Source organism: Erythrolamprus reginae, chromosome 3 (assembly GCF_031021105.1).
Source record: "Erythrolamprus reginae isolate rEryReg1 chromosome 3, rEryReg1.hap1, whole genome shotgun sequence".
NCBI lineage: Eukaryota > Metazoa > Chordata > Lepidosauria > Squamata > Dipsadidae > Erythrolamprus > Erythrolamprus reginae.
In genome coordinates, this window is record NC_091952.1 from 62,902,330 (window position 1) to 62,916,854 (window position 14,525).

The 14,525-nt window shown below is 38.8% G+C and overlaps 1 protein-coding gene across 1 annotated transcript in view; it reads right to left on the reverse strand.

The window, feature by feature from the left end:
• LAMB3 (laminin subunit beta 3) overlaps nt 1-14,525 on the reverse strand; it is a 75,612-nt gene that overhangs the window by 49,966 nt on the left and 11,121 nt on the right. The window lies entirely within an intron of this gene.

Below are 14,525 nucleotides of genomic sequence, written 5' to 3' on the forward strand. Positions count from 1 at the left end.
ATTTCCATCTTTTAGAAACTAACATTCTTTTTCATTAGAAAAAGGATTTTTTGATTGAAAGTTTGAATTTTAATCAATTGGATGAATAGGCCTGTGCATTTTCAAACTAGCCTTCTATAATTTATAACCCTCCATGTGTGTAAATGGGCTCTTGTGTTTTTCCACTTCTCACTTTCCTGGGAGATTTTTCCAATTGCTCTGTCTGTTCCCAAAGACCAAAAAGATGCATATGCTTTGGTTTCAATCAATTAAACAATGTAAACTTATGGAACCATAGAGTTGTATGTTCTCTTTCTCAATTATTCATTTTTAAATACTTTATTTATTTTATTTATTTATTATTTAGATTTGTATGCCGCCCCTCTCCGAAGACTCCCACACACCCAGGATTTCTCTAGCCCCAACAATGACATCCTTCAGAAAAAGGTGGTTTTCTAAATATGTATATTAATATATTTCAAAATACTTATATATTAATCTCCTTTCCTTTTATTCCATAGATGCATCCCCTTGACCCAAACAAAAGCTATCATTTTTATCAGAACACAAGCATAGTTCCCTGTAAGCTGAGCAGTGAGCAATCGCTCACTTAAAAATCATCATCAACTCAGAGTTTTCCAAATCTGCCCAGAAGCCAAGAGGGAAAGAGTGAGAGGGAAGGAGAGAGAGAGGAAGAGAGGAAGAGAGAGAAACAGATAGAAAAAAGAGAGGAAGGAAAAGAGAAAGAAAAAGAATGGGAGTAAGGAAGAGAGAAAGAAAATCAAAATCTAGTTTGAAACTAGCTCAACTATTTAAGTGGCATTTTGATATTGATAGAGTTGCCCTATTATGAGCTCACTGTTATAGACACACAGTACAGTATTTTATTTTGAAATTCTCTGAGGTAAAACAGGGTGGGTTTTTTATTTGTTTGTTTGTTTGTTTGTTTGTTTGTTTATTATTTCTGTGCCGCCCAGTCCCGAAGGGACTGCCGCTCAGACACTATACTTTTCCGCCCCCCCCCCCCCAAAAAAAAAATTAGAGGGAACACTGAACACAAGGCCAGGCTAATGCTTTAAGAGCCTCACCCCTGATATTTCCAAGCAGCTTCTTTGAATTCTTCTTTGGCAAATGTTTCCTTTCTAAGGACTGCTCACTACCTTAAAATTAGCGAAGCTAAGGCTATTCTAAATCTTATCTCCCAAAGGTGATAGTGACATTTCAAAAATATTACATGATTTAAAAGCTTGGAAAGTTAAATTAATTTTGGTGACAAATTACGTTGTCAGTTTTTCCTGGAACCCAAGCTCTCCAAATTTGGTTTTATATCTTCCCTTCAAAGGGGCAAATATTACATTTTGGCGTTACATGCTGTGGTTTTTTCTTCTTCTTTGTGATGAGTTCATGACAGAGCAAAAATGAATAGAGTTGGTGCAGTTCCTTTTTCAAAGCCTAAAACAAGAAGCCTGGAAATTATTCTGTCTTCCATTTCACTGAAGAACATTTTTTATTTATTCAAATTCACATCAGCTAACATTTGACTAAAACATTCAGGGGGAATGAATATGTTCTGGCAGGCTTGCCATGTTGTATCCTCTAGTTTATTATAACATTAAATAATTCTGTATCTTCAACTTATTACATGCAAGTAAACCCAAATGTTGAGGGTAACAATATTTGCAGAGTTTTGCCATGTCACCAGAGGAGATTTTAGCCGAACAAAATTGCATTTACAGTGTTCCCTCGATTTTCGCGGGGATGCGTTCCGAGACTGCCCGCGAAAGTTGAATTTCCGCGAAGTAGAGATGCGGAAGTAAATACACTATTTTTGGCTATGGACAGTATCACAAGCCTTCCCTTAACACTTTAAACCCCTAAAGTTCAATTTCCCATTCCCTTAGCAACAATTTAGATCATTACTCACCATGTTTATTTATTAAAGTTTATAAAAAAAATATTTATTAAAGTCAGATGAAAGTTTGGCGATGACATATGATGTCATCGGGCGGGAAAAACCATGGTATAGGGAAAAAACCCGCCAAGTATTTTTTAATTAATATTTTTGAAAAACCGTGGTATAGACTTTTCGCGAAGTTCGAACCTGCGAAAATCGAGAGAACACTGTATTTCAATCTCAAAATAGATTGAGCCTAAATCCATCTCAACTTCCTAAATTCAGAAAGTATCAGAAGGCAAGTGGCTTTAGTGAGTGAAAGGTTAGTGGGGGAAAAGTCAATCCTCTTCAGTCTGAATGAGTAATTCAAGGAGCGAGTCAGACTGGGCTATCTCAAAAGGTTTGTGCACAAAAGGCTTAAAGAGACTTCAGCCCAAACTTGACAAACAAATACTAAAAGATGACAGATTATGCTAAATCTTGGCTTTTACACTAATTCCACTGATTCTGACAAAGGCATGTTGAAACAAATGGTGTAAAACAGACCAAATGCCACCAGAATCAAGGAGAGAACAACTTAGAACTAAGGAAAAAAATTCCTGATAGTTAGAACAATTGATCAGTGGAACAACTTGCCTCCAGAAGTTGTGAATGCTCCAACACTGGAAGTTTTTAAGAAGATGTTGGATAAGCATTTGTCTGATATAGTGTAGGGTCTCCTGCCCAAGCAAGGAGTTGGACTAAAAGACCTCCAAGGTCCCTTACAACTCTGTTGTTATTATTAAGAACAAGAATCTACTTAGAACATTAATATACATTGACAAACATAATCATACTATTATTAGCAATCACATGATTAAGAATAGCTTGGGGGGGGTTATGTTTCCAGTCTGAATATGATTGGACAAAATCGGGAGGTGGTAGTTTGGAAGAAACTGAAATATTGGGGGATAAAGAGATTTTGCAAAAACATGTCATTCATGTATTACATTGTTAAATTCAGATGAAAGTCCATAAGGTTCAATTCTGAAAAGGTTGTCTTTATCTCTTCTATGTACTGGATCCTAAAAGATTTTACTGGATAGTAAAATGATTATAACTTCAGACACATTACAGTAGCACATGGTAATTTAAAAATGGCTTAGGAAAAGAAGGAAGAAGTTTTTCCATCTATTTTAGCACAACACATTGTGTAAAAGATCTTCTGTATTTCCAGAAGGACCATCAGCTCATATAGACATGCCTTGATAAATGATCTGTCTGCTGGGCTTGGATTTCTGACATTTTGGACCTGACATACAATATACATGGACATTTGAAGTCTGAAATAAATGTTTCACAAGACAGTGCACTCCAGTGTTGAAATCCTGCTGTTCTTTCAATAGTTGCTAAACCTAAAATTAACACTGGATGCAAATATAAGGGTTGACTGCTGTACTGAATAAATTGTGTAACATTTTATTGCTTAAGAAGAAGAAAAATGCCCTTGCTCCAAACTAAAGTTTGCCAGAGTAGATGTGTGTCTCAAAGTTCCCTGGGTCAGACAAAATTTCTGTCCAGCTTTTATTTTGGCTCTCCACAAGATCATGCTGCTTTGGAAGAGCTCTTTCCAATGTTCTTCCTGGCAAGAATGCTAGATACATTCCCAGCCAGACATTGGCTTTAGGGAGAAATGTGCGGATCCTTCTCTGTATCTTTTTCTATTTTCTAGGAATAAGATACAGCGCAACTTCAAGAAGGCAGGTACATGGAGTTATGTATCCCCACTGATACTATAGATAGCTGAAACAGAATCTACACTATATGTTACATTAAAGAAAGGAGGTTATTCAGCCAACAACACAGGAACAACATTCAAAATATGGAATTAGACATCAGGGGTCTCTTTGTAGCAGTTGAATTAACCCAGAATAAATGGGTGCCAAAAGAGATCCCTAATTGGGAGAAATATATATATGTTACTTGGTTCTCTTGTGATCAGAGATTTAATCCTCACTACTGAGAATGAAATCAAGAAAACTAGAATGGTCCCATGGAGTATATCAACATATGTAGTTAAATTTTCTTTCTATTGAAAGAAATAGAAAATAATTTCCCCTCAAATTATTTGTACATTTTCATCCAGGGCAGAACTATAACAAGAGTAAGCAACATGAGTCTCTTTAGGAAGCTGTCAAATCACAAAACAAATGACCAATTTATATTTCACAAAAAGTAACCAAAATTCCTTTGAGCCACACTAATTTCCCCCTACGTGGGCGGGAATTAGTTAACCTAACATGTACTGTATGTTGTGCCTTATCCTCATAGCAACCGTTTTGTAAGCATTTTCATGACACGCTCTAAAATATCACAGTGTCGTTAATTGAGTAACATTTCCTGTCACCCTGGACTCCCTGTGAATTATTTTTTCTTCCTACATCCATAGTTCCACCTCAAACAGAAATAATAATCTATGTCTAGTTGAAAGAAAAAAGAAAGACTAGAAATATGCAGATAGAAATAAAATAATGCTTTAGCACTATCCTTTAGGTGCATGCTTTTTAATTGCAAATAAATATACCATCCTAATTTGCACACACACAAAAAAAACCCCAACAGCAAGTTGTTATCAGTCTGCATAGTATTGTATGTACTGTGTGAATGCAAATCAGGGATGGGTTTCTTCCATTTCTAACTGGCTCTTCTGAACCAGTAACGATCCACTGATGATGTCACTGAACTGGATCGGCTTGTGCCAATCCATGGGTCCACCATTATTATGGGTTTTTTGGTGAATGTTTTGCTGTTTTCAATGTTTTTCCTGTTTTGTGGCTTGTAAAATGCCCTCATGCCCACCCCAGTGTTTAAACTGACCTTTATTCCTTCACCCAAAGCACAGCTGATCAGCTCTTCAGCTGCGTTTCGGGCTGATTCCGGCTATTAAGCATGTGCAGAAGCCAAATTGCACAAGGGGACATGTGCACACGCAATTGGAGCATGCTTGCGCATGCAAAACATCATGATGCGAACCGGTGGCAAGTGGAACCCACCTCCAAATGGAAATCTCCATCTCCATCATTTCCCTTGTACAGTTATACTGATTGTTTAAGATTTGTTTCATTCCTCTTTCTACAACATAATTAATAACATAGTCTGCGGAGAGGGGCGGCATACAAATCTAAATAATACTAATACGGATACTAATACTAATACTAATACTAATACTACTACTACTACTAATAATAATAATAATAATAGTGCTTATTACTCATTGGTTCTTCAAGGAAGTCTATCTGTTTGCTTTTACATTAAGAACAAATATTTGAAGAACTAAAAATGTACAATGCACAAATATATCAATGATGCCACTTGAATTTGGTAAAGCAACATTTTTGATACCTATCCTTTATAAACATGTCAGTGCTAGCCTTTAAGGTCCATTCATTAAACATTTTTGCTGCCTCAAAAAATGTATGACCAAAAAACTGTTTATCAAGAGGATATAGGAACCACAATACACAATAATTATATATCATAACATAATACGGGGTAGTATGAACGTTTTCCAACCCAATGACATATACTTGAATATTATATACTTCTGTAGAGGTAATAATCACAACACATGAAGAAACCAGAAAGTGGAGCTGTGCTGTTACATGAGTTTTTCATTTGAATTCAAATCTAAAATGAGATTGGTTTCGTTCCCTCAGTGCAAACCCACCCACCCCACTCCCCATCAACACAGTACAACTCACAGTGAAGGCAGAAACCCAATAACACATTTTAACAAACACTCAGTCCCATTGCACGATTGTGAACATATTTCTGGCTATGCCTTTATATCTCCTTTATGATGTTAGAAAGGTAAAGAAGTGCTGACAAGGATGTGAGTCATCCCTGAGGATTTTTCTTACTCTTCTAAGGCAGTGAGCCCTAGAGATCTCATCTAGAGGTATCAGGGGACAGCCCATGAACTTTTGTGCTGTGCTCACCACCTTCTCTAATGTTTTCTATCCACGGCTGTCAAAATGACATGCCATACTATGATGCAATAAGTGAGGACACTTTCTATTGTGGACTGGTAAAATGAGGTCATCAGTTGCTCCACCTTGTTTTTATGCAAGACCCTAATGAAATGTTGGGTCTTCCTAGCCACCTGGATCCTGTTGTTTTTCCAGGTGAGGTCTTTGCTGAGATGGACTCCCAGAAATTAAAAGGAGGAGACTCTCTCTACCCAGCCTCCCTCAATGTAAAGTGGAGCAGGTTCCTCTCTCTTCCTCCAGAAGTCCAACACCATCTCCTTGCTGATGTTCAGGTGTAGATTGTGTTTTAAGCACCATGTGGATACTCTTTGAACCTCCCCCCGTATGCGGTTTTGTCTCCACCTGTATTACAACCAGTATGGTGGTATCATCTGGGAACTTAATGATCACAATGGACGGGTCAGACAATACACAATCATGTGTGTACAGTGAATGTAGGTAGGGACTGAGCACACAGCCCTGTGGGAGCCAGTGCTAAGCATAAGTATAACAGACCCAATCCTCACTGTTTGTTGCCTGTCCCTCTGAGTCTTTGATTCAGTCACAGGTGGAAGAGGGAAAATCCAAGTCAGTCAGCTTTTTGATAAGGGTGCTTGGCAGAATGGTATTGAAGGCCATGCTATAGTCTATTTCAGTGATAGCAAACCTATGTCACGGGTGGCACAGGTGGCACTCGGAGCCACATTTGCTGGCACGCGAGCCGTTGCCCTTGCTCAATTCAATTCAATTCAATTTATTAGATTTGTATACCGCCCCTCTCCGAAGACTCGGGGCGGCTCACAACAATAATAAAAACAATATTCCAGCGTAAACAAATCTAATATTAAAAAGCACATAAAACCCTATCATATTTTAAAAAGCAAACAACATATACATACCCAAACATAAATATAAAAAAGCCTGGGGGAAAGGTGTCTCAACTCCCCCATGCCTGGCGGTATAGATGGGTCTTGAGTAATTTACGAAAGACAAGGAGTGTGGGGGCAGTTCTAATCTCTGGGGGGAGTTGATTCCAGAGGGCCGGGGCTGCCACAGAGAAGGCTCTTCCCCTGGGACCCGCCAAACGACATTGTAGCTCAGCTACAACATGCATGTGTGTGCCGGCCAGCTGATTTTTGGTTTGCACAGAGGCTCTGGGAGAGTGTTTTTGGCTTCCAGAGAGCTCTGGGAGGATGGGAGAGGGCATTTTTACCCTCCCCTGGCTCCAGGGAAGCCTTTGGAGCCTGGGGAGGGCGAAACATGAGCCTATTGGGCCCATCAGAAATTGGGAAACAGGCCGCTTTTGGCCTCCAGAGGACCTTTGGGAGGGTGGGGGGAGTTGTTTTCACCCTCCCCAGGGATTGAATTATGGGTGTGGGCACTCACACAGGTGCAATAGCACACACGTAAGTTCTTTTGGCACCCAAGGGAAAAAAGGTTCGCCATCACTGGTCTATTTCAAAAGCTACACCAAAATGACCTTATTTAGGCTTGAAAAGCATTAAGCAGGGTTGGAACTAGTCAGTATTACGATAGGGAATCAGCAGGGAATTACAAAAATTTACACTGAAATGGGAAGTAAAAATCCCAGCTCAAGGCAATGGAAAGCCATTTTTGAATTATTGCCAAGAAAAATGTGTGGTTCAACTCATGAAATTACTACAAGTGAAAATTTCATCTTTTTAGATCTCAACTGATAATTTACCAGTGCATCTCACTGCTTTTTTAAGAAAATAAGCCAAAGAAAGTATAAATATATGTAAATTGCTTCATAATTAAAACATAGTACCACCTGCCTTGAAATTTTCCATATTCAATGATTGATTATGACCTTTCTCAGTTTTATACCTCTAAATATATATGCTCATCTACATTCTACAGCAAAATCATGTCCTGACTGCACAAATGTCTGCCTTGTCCCACAACCATGAGTGACACAGGCTTAAGAGGGAGACAGAGGGACAGGCTCTTCCTCTCTGTTAACTAGCTAGACTCCACTTGAACCATTTATCTTCTAACATTTGTCCACTCTATTAGCACTTTATTTCCTGAGTTTTTTTCATACTGATCAGGTAACCTCAATTGACTTTCAATTACAGATGTACTCAGGGACGGATTCCCATTACCGCCACTACCAGTGCACTGCACGCACAACTTTACTTCTCCTGTATGTGTGTGTGTGTGTGTGCATCCCAGCATGTTTTTGCTTCTGCACATGCAGAGGAAGCAAAATCCTGCAAGGGGATGTGCAGACACGAGAGAATTTGGTGACTTTTTGCTTCTGCACATGCGCAGAAGCAAAAAAAATAACTGAAATCTTATGCATGTGCACGTACTATCATGAGATTTTGCTTCCTGCGCCTGTGCAAAAGCAAAAAACATGCTGAGATGTACATCCGTGCATGCAGGAGAAGAGAAGCTACCTTCACTACCGGTACGCCATCCTCAATCGTACCGGTAGCAACCCGCTACTGATTGTGCTTATTTTTCACCTTGCTCGTATTTACCACTTACTTTCAGTCACTTTCCACCCATTGCGAAGTAAGCAAGAGATTGCCTAGCAGCTACTCAGTTTGAGTTATATCACTTTGCAGGATCTAGATAGTTGCCCAATCAAGGCAGGTCCTGTTCCTCTCCCCCCTTCTCCTTTTTGGGGGGCTAGTCTCCTTGAGGATCCTCCTGTAGGCTTCTTCATATCCCATTACTTTAAATTGAGCAGTTATGGAAAGAGGATAAGCTCATTCCTACTATAATGCCTTATTTCCCTGGCTGGCTGGAGTCAGCAGCAATGTTGGGGGAGTAAAGGAATAAACCAATCACATTGCTTATAGGGAAGACACAGAACAAGATCATTCAGGACAGATGCAAGAGAAGCATGATAGGGGGACAACAAATTTTGTGCAAACAATTTTCTGCCAGCTGAGGACGGGAAGTCAGAAGTTTAACTCAGTTGGGGGAAAGGTCATTTGAGTAATAGCTGAGGTGTATCAAGATACCATCTGAAACTTTTTCATTAGTGTGCCCATGTATCTTATCTCAGATTATAAAAGCGGCTTCTCACCTTTTATGATTATCATGTGTGAACAAGTCTTTAGGCAAGATAATCAGGAGAGCCAATAGCCTTGACCTAAGGCAAACAATGTCTTAATATTCAAGGCCTTTCATTCCATAAGCACTGAGAAAGTTACGGTACTATGTTTATTAGTCAGTCTCCAAAATTATCTACTTCATCAGTAGAATGCTGAAAAACACTTCATACCAAGATGAAAACAAATTATTTCTAATTATGTTCAATAGTTGAACATAAACTAGAGAATTGGACAGGTTATTGATGGATGATATCTCAATTTGTATTGATCAATCAGAAAAGATTTATATTCTTATTTTTTCATTTTGGCTGACAGAAAACAATAGCACAATACATCACCCATGAAAAGGCAGATTACTGTAAATTGGAAGTGAGAAGATTCACACTAATGATGGTACAAGAAAGTTCTATGTGCTATATACTTTTGGTCACAAGATCATATTATATTATAAATCATATAAAACAGAAAGCAGATAAAAAGATCGTCCGCGAGTGCTAGAACTCAACCATAAAAAAATGGGACCTTTTAGTTTAAGAAGTATTAAATAAGGGTACATAAAATTATACAAAACATAGAGAAAGTAAATATGTTTCTGTCCCACTCACTTCCCCAATTCAGAACCTAGAATTTTCAGTAAACTATAAATCCAGTTAAATATTTTATAAAACCAAATTTACAAAATTGAAAAAGGGTACACACAAACTTACAGAAGATACTATTACCAATAACTACACAGTTTGATAGCTCTACATTACTATCAATTCTGGGGGTAGAATATACAAGATCTAAATACTAGTTGCTAGAAACATAAGTGAGAAGGTATAATTATACTCAGCATGGCTTGTGAGCGTCTCATGGGCAACTGACTGTCTACCAAGGAAACAGAAAGTTGGACTTGATGACCCTTCTGCTTGCTCAGAAACTGTACAGAACCATGTAGTGTTCTCTTTGTGAATATTTGCCTAAATGCAAATGATTTTCTCCTTATGGACACAGTTAATTTGTTTTTTTTCTTTTACTACATTCTGCATAATCTCCAGGTCTCTGTTTCAATAGAGTAATTGAGTTATTTAATCACCACTCTTAGCAGTTTAGAGAAAGGTGTAAAGCTGAAAATATTAATAAACCTATTCAGTAAAAGAGTGCAGTTTCTGGTTGCTTAAAGATTGTTGTCTTCTTTTAAAGACTTCTGTTGAATTCCTGCCTATATTAAGGCATCTAAATTTAGGTATTCTGCCCTTAAAAAATCTACTAAAAACCCACATTCTCCATTTTATGTGAACATATAAACAGGTACGTGTAATAATCCTTTAGCGAAACCAGGCTTTATCTTCCAGTAAACAAGGATTTAATAAAGTATTTCCCAATAAATCATCAAACTAATGTCCAGTTTCAATATATTGCGTTATATAGGATAGATAAGATGCACCAGACCAGTCCAACAAACTTCCACTGTGGGGGTACAAAGTATAAAGTTTAAAAGGAACTTCAGCCAAATACAAGGCAGAATTTTGGAATATTTCCATCAGCAGGAAATTTACCAGGATTGCCAAATACTCTGGGGTGCAAACATACACTTTGGGACACTTCTTGGATTGGCACTAGACTTAGACAGCACATGTGGCTAACAGGGCAAAATAGAAGGAAAGCAAGCAAGCATGGCCCCTCCTCTCAAATCCTGTGCAGAGGTTGCCAAAAAAAAACCCAGCCAGCAACCCAAAATATGTTTGTTTGTTTGTTTGTTGGTTGGTTTGTTTGTTTACTTTTGATAGCAGAAATTGGAATTTCTATACAATATTACCTTGCAGCAGAGAGATGAAAGAATGTAAAACTTATATTATATATATTTTTAAATTATTTTAATAATTTAAAAATATTAAAATTATAGTATTGGCTCAACAGCTACTCAGAAGTAAACGAGAAAAGGCAAAGTAGGATAAAGAGTGGAAATGAACACCAGGGGCTGAGAACAGAATTATACTCAAAAATATTATGCAATTTATTTGCAATCACTCTGTATTAGCTCTGGTTTTCCATTACAAAAGTCAGTGAGGAGCAATGGAAAGATACCTTAATTATGCAGCTCATAAATTTTTACTGTCCAGATTACTGGGCTCATACTGCCCACAGTTTTTAGACTGCCTTTCTACTCATACTGTAAAACAAAAGCTTGTAACCGGTGGTCTTTTGCGCCTTACAGCTACCAGCATTTATATTGCATAGATTATGGCTTTAGACACCTGTATTTTATCAGCATCTGGCATGCCAGAGATTCCCACACTTTCCCTAAAGTATATGTACATTTTAGAGAGAAGCAGTGTGCAGGTTACATCTTAAATATTGAAATATTATCCATATACATAGAAAATAAATAAGGAGTACACGCTCCACTTAGAAAATAATGACCGTCGTTAAATTCATTCCTTCACTGAACTTTTACAGAAATAATTCCTTTGAAATTCATTATGAAGACAATAACTCGTTATATTTAGGGTAAGAGAGGCAGTTTGATATAGTGCTTAAGAGTACCAAGCTAGGAACTAGGAGACTGTGAGTTCTCAGGCATGAGACAGTTGGGATGACTTTAGATCACTCACTTTCAGGAAAAGAAGTCACTCCCAAAAATGGTAGTAATAAAACTGTAGGGACTTCTCTAGGCAGTAAGAATGCATGGGTACAGATGCACCTACACAAACATACATACAGAGTGACACAGAGAGAGGGTGGGAAGGGAGGGAGGGGAAGGGAGGGAGGGAGGATGGGAGAGAGAAAATATCGTAATAAAAGAATTGGGGACTGAGGTTTCTCTTACTTTCTAAGATTCTATCAGTGCATGTATCACCACCTTGCTTTGCAAGGTATTTTGATAGCAAGATCATGATCCAATTGGGGATTTAATTTCCATTTTAAGGAGTAAAGTATCTAACTTAAACATCTCCAAGGAGTCAAGATCTTCAAGCGTCTGGAACACGCACTGCATATCAGACATTAATACAATTGAGAGAGTCCAGAAATATTTCACAAGAAGAGTCTTCCATTTCCCTGCTCACAACAGAACACCTTATTCAACCAGATTTGAAATTTTGGGCTTAGAAAACCTAGAACTACATCACATTCAATATGATCTAAATGTAGTTTATAAAATCATATACCACAATGACCTACTGGTCAATGAATACTTCAGTTTCAACCACAACAACGCACGTGCACAAGATATATTCAAACTCAATGTAAACTGCCCAAAATTCAACTGTAGAAAATACAACTTCAGTAACAGAGTGATCAGTGCATAGAATGCACTGCCTGACTCTGGTTTCTTCCTAAAACCACAAAAACTTTAACCTTAGACTATCTACAGTCGACCTTACCCCCATTCGGTGTTAGTGGGGGGTCAGAGGTCGACTTCTAGGTTACTCCCTTGTGGGGTACCTCAGGGGTCGGTCCTCTCCCCCCTGCTATTTAATATCTACATGAAACCGCTGGGTGAGATCATCCAAGGGCATGGGGTGAGGTATCATCAGTATGACGATGATACCCAGCTTTACATCTACTACAGTGATCCCCCCAGTTTCGCGCTCTCGATCATTGCTAATCGCTATATCGCGATTTTTCCACCCGGAAGTAAAAACACCATCTGTGCATGCGCGCCCCTTTTTTCTATGGCCACGCATGCGTAGATGGTGGAGTTTGCGTTCCCCGGGCAGATCAGCTGCTGGGCGGCTTCCCTGGGTCTTCCCCCTCTTGCTGGCGGGAGGGCGAGCGGCGGGCATCAGCGAGGAGCCGGGGTTTCCCCTTTGCGTGGGCGGCCAGTAAGACCCCAGCACCGCTTCCCAGCTGAGTCCCGAAGCCAAACGCGGAAGTTCGCCTTTGCCGTCTGGCTTCAGGACTCAGCTGGGAAGCGGCGCGAGCGAACGGCGTGGGCGGGTGAAGGGCGGGCGAGCGGCAGCGAGGAGTTTGCGTGGGCGGTGGGGAAACCCCAGCGCCGCTTCCCAGCTGAGTCCCGAAGCCAAACGCGGAAGTTCGCCTTTGCCTTCTGGCTTCAGGACTCAGCTGGGAAGCGGCGCGAGCGAACGGCGTGGGCGGGCGAAGGGCGGGCGAGCGGCGGACGCGCGGGCAGGCAGGCGGCGGACAAGCGGCGGGCGGACAAGACAAGCGGCGGGCGCAGCAGCAGCGAGGAGTTTGCGTGGGCGGCGGGGAAACCCCAATCTTCGGCTCCTCGCTGCTGCGGCGGAAGTAAAAACACCATCTGTGCATGCGCAGATGGTGTTTTTACTTCCGCACTGCTACTTCGCGAAGAATCGATTGTCGCGAGGGGTCCTGGAACGGAACCCTCGCGATAATCGGGGGACCACTGTATATTTCTTTTTTTAATACAAATCCTAAAGCAATATTAAGATTTTAAAATGTGAAATCAGAAAGTACTCTTTAACAGCCAGGAAATTCTTTAGGTGGTCTATAAAATTTTGGTTAGATGGTCTATAAAATTTTGTGTATCTAATATAAGGTATACTGGAAAGTGTCACCCAACAGCATTTTGGTTTCAGAGTTCCCTCTTCACTTTCTTCTTTTTTTCAAAATATAGAACCTGGACATTTAATCACAGATGTTAGCCATGGTGGTACAGTGGTTAAAATGCAGTACATGCTACTTCGGCTGCCTGATGGCTGCCTGTATTTTGGCAGTTCAAATCTCACCAGGCCCAAGGTTGATTCAGCCTTCCATCCTTCCGAGGTGGGTAAAATGAGGATCCAGATTACTGGGGGCATATGCTGACTCTGTAAACTGCTTAGAGAGGGCTGTCAAGCACTGTAAAATGGAATACAGTGTTCCCTCAATTTTTGCGGGTTCGAACTTTGCGGATAGCCTATACCACGGTTTTTCAAAAAATATTAATTAAAAAATACTTCATGGGTTTTTTTCTATACCACAGTTCTTCCCGGCTGATGATGTCATACGTCATTGCCAAACTAATAATTTTTGCAAATAAATAAAAATAATAATTTTTGCAAATAAATAAAAATAATAATTTTTGCAAATAAATAAAAATAATAATTTTTGCAAATAAATAAAAATAATAATTTTTGCAAATAAATAAAAATAATAATTTTTGCAAATAAATAAAAATAATAATTTTTGCAAATAAATAAAAATAATAATTTTTGCAAATAAATAAAAATAATAATTTTTGCAAATAAATAAAAATAATAATTTTTGCAAATAAATAAAAATAATAATTTTTGCAAATAAATAAAAATAATAATTTTTGCAAATAAATAAAAATAATAATTTTTGCAAATAAATAAAAATAATAATTTTTGCAAATAAATAAAAATAATAATTTTTGCAAATAAATTATGTTTATAAATATCAGGATCACTAAGTGTCTTATTCAATGGTGAGCACCAGTAATAATGGTGAGTAAATGGTTGTTAAGGGAATGGGAAATGATAATTTACGGGTTTAAAGTGTTAAGGGATAGCTTGTGATACTGTCCATAGCCAAAAATGGTGTATTTACTTCCGCATCTCTACTTCGCGGAAATTCAACTTTCGCGGG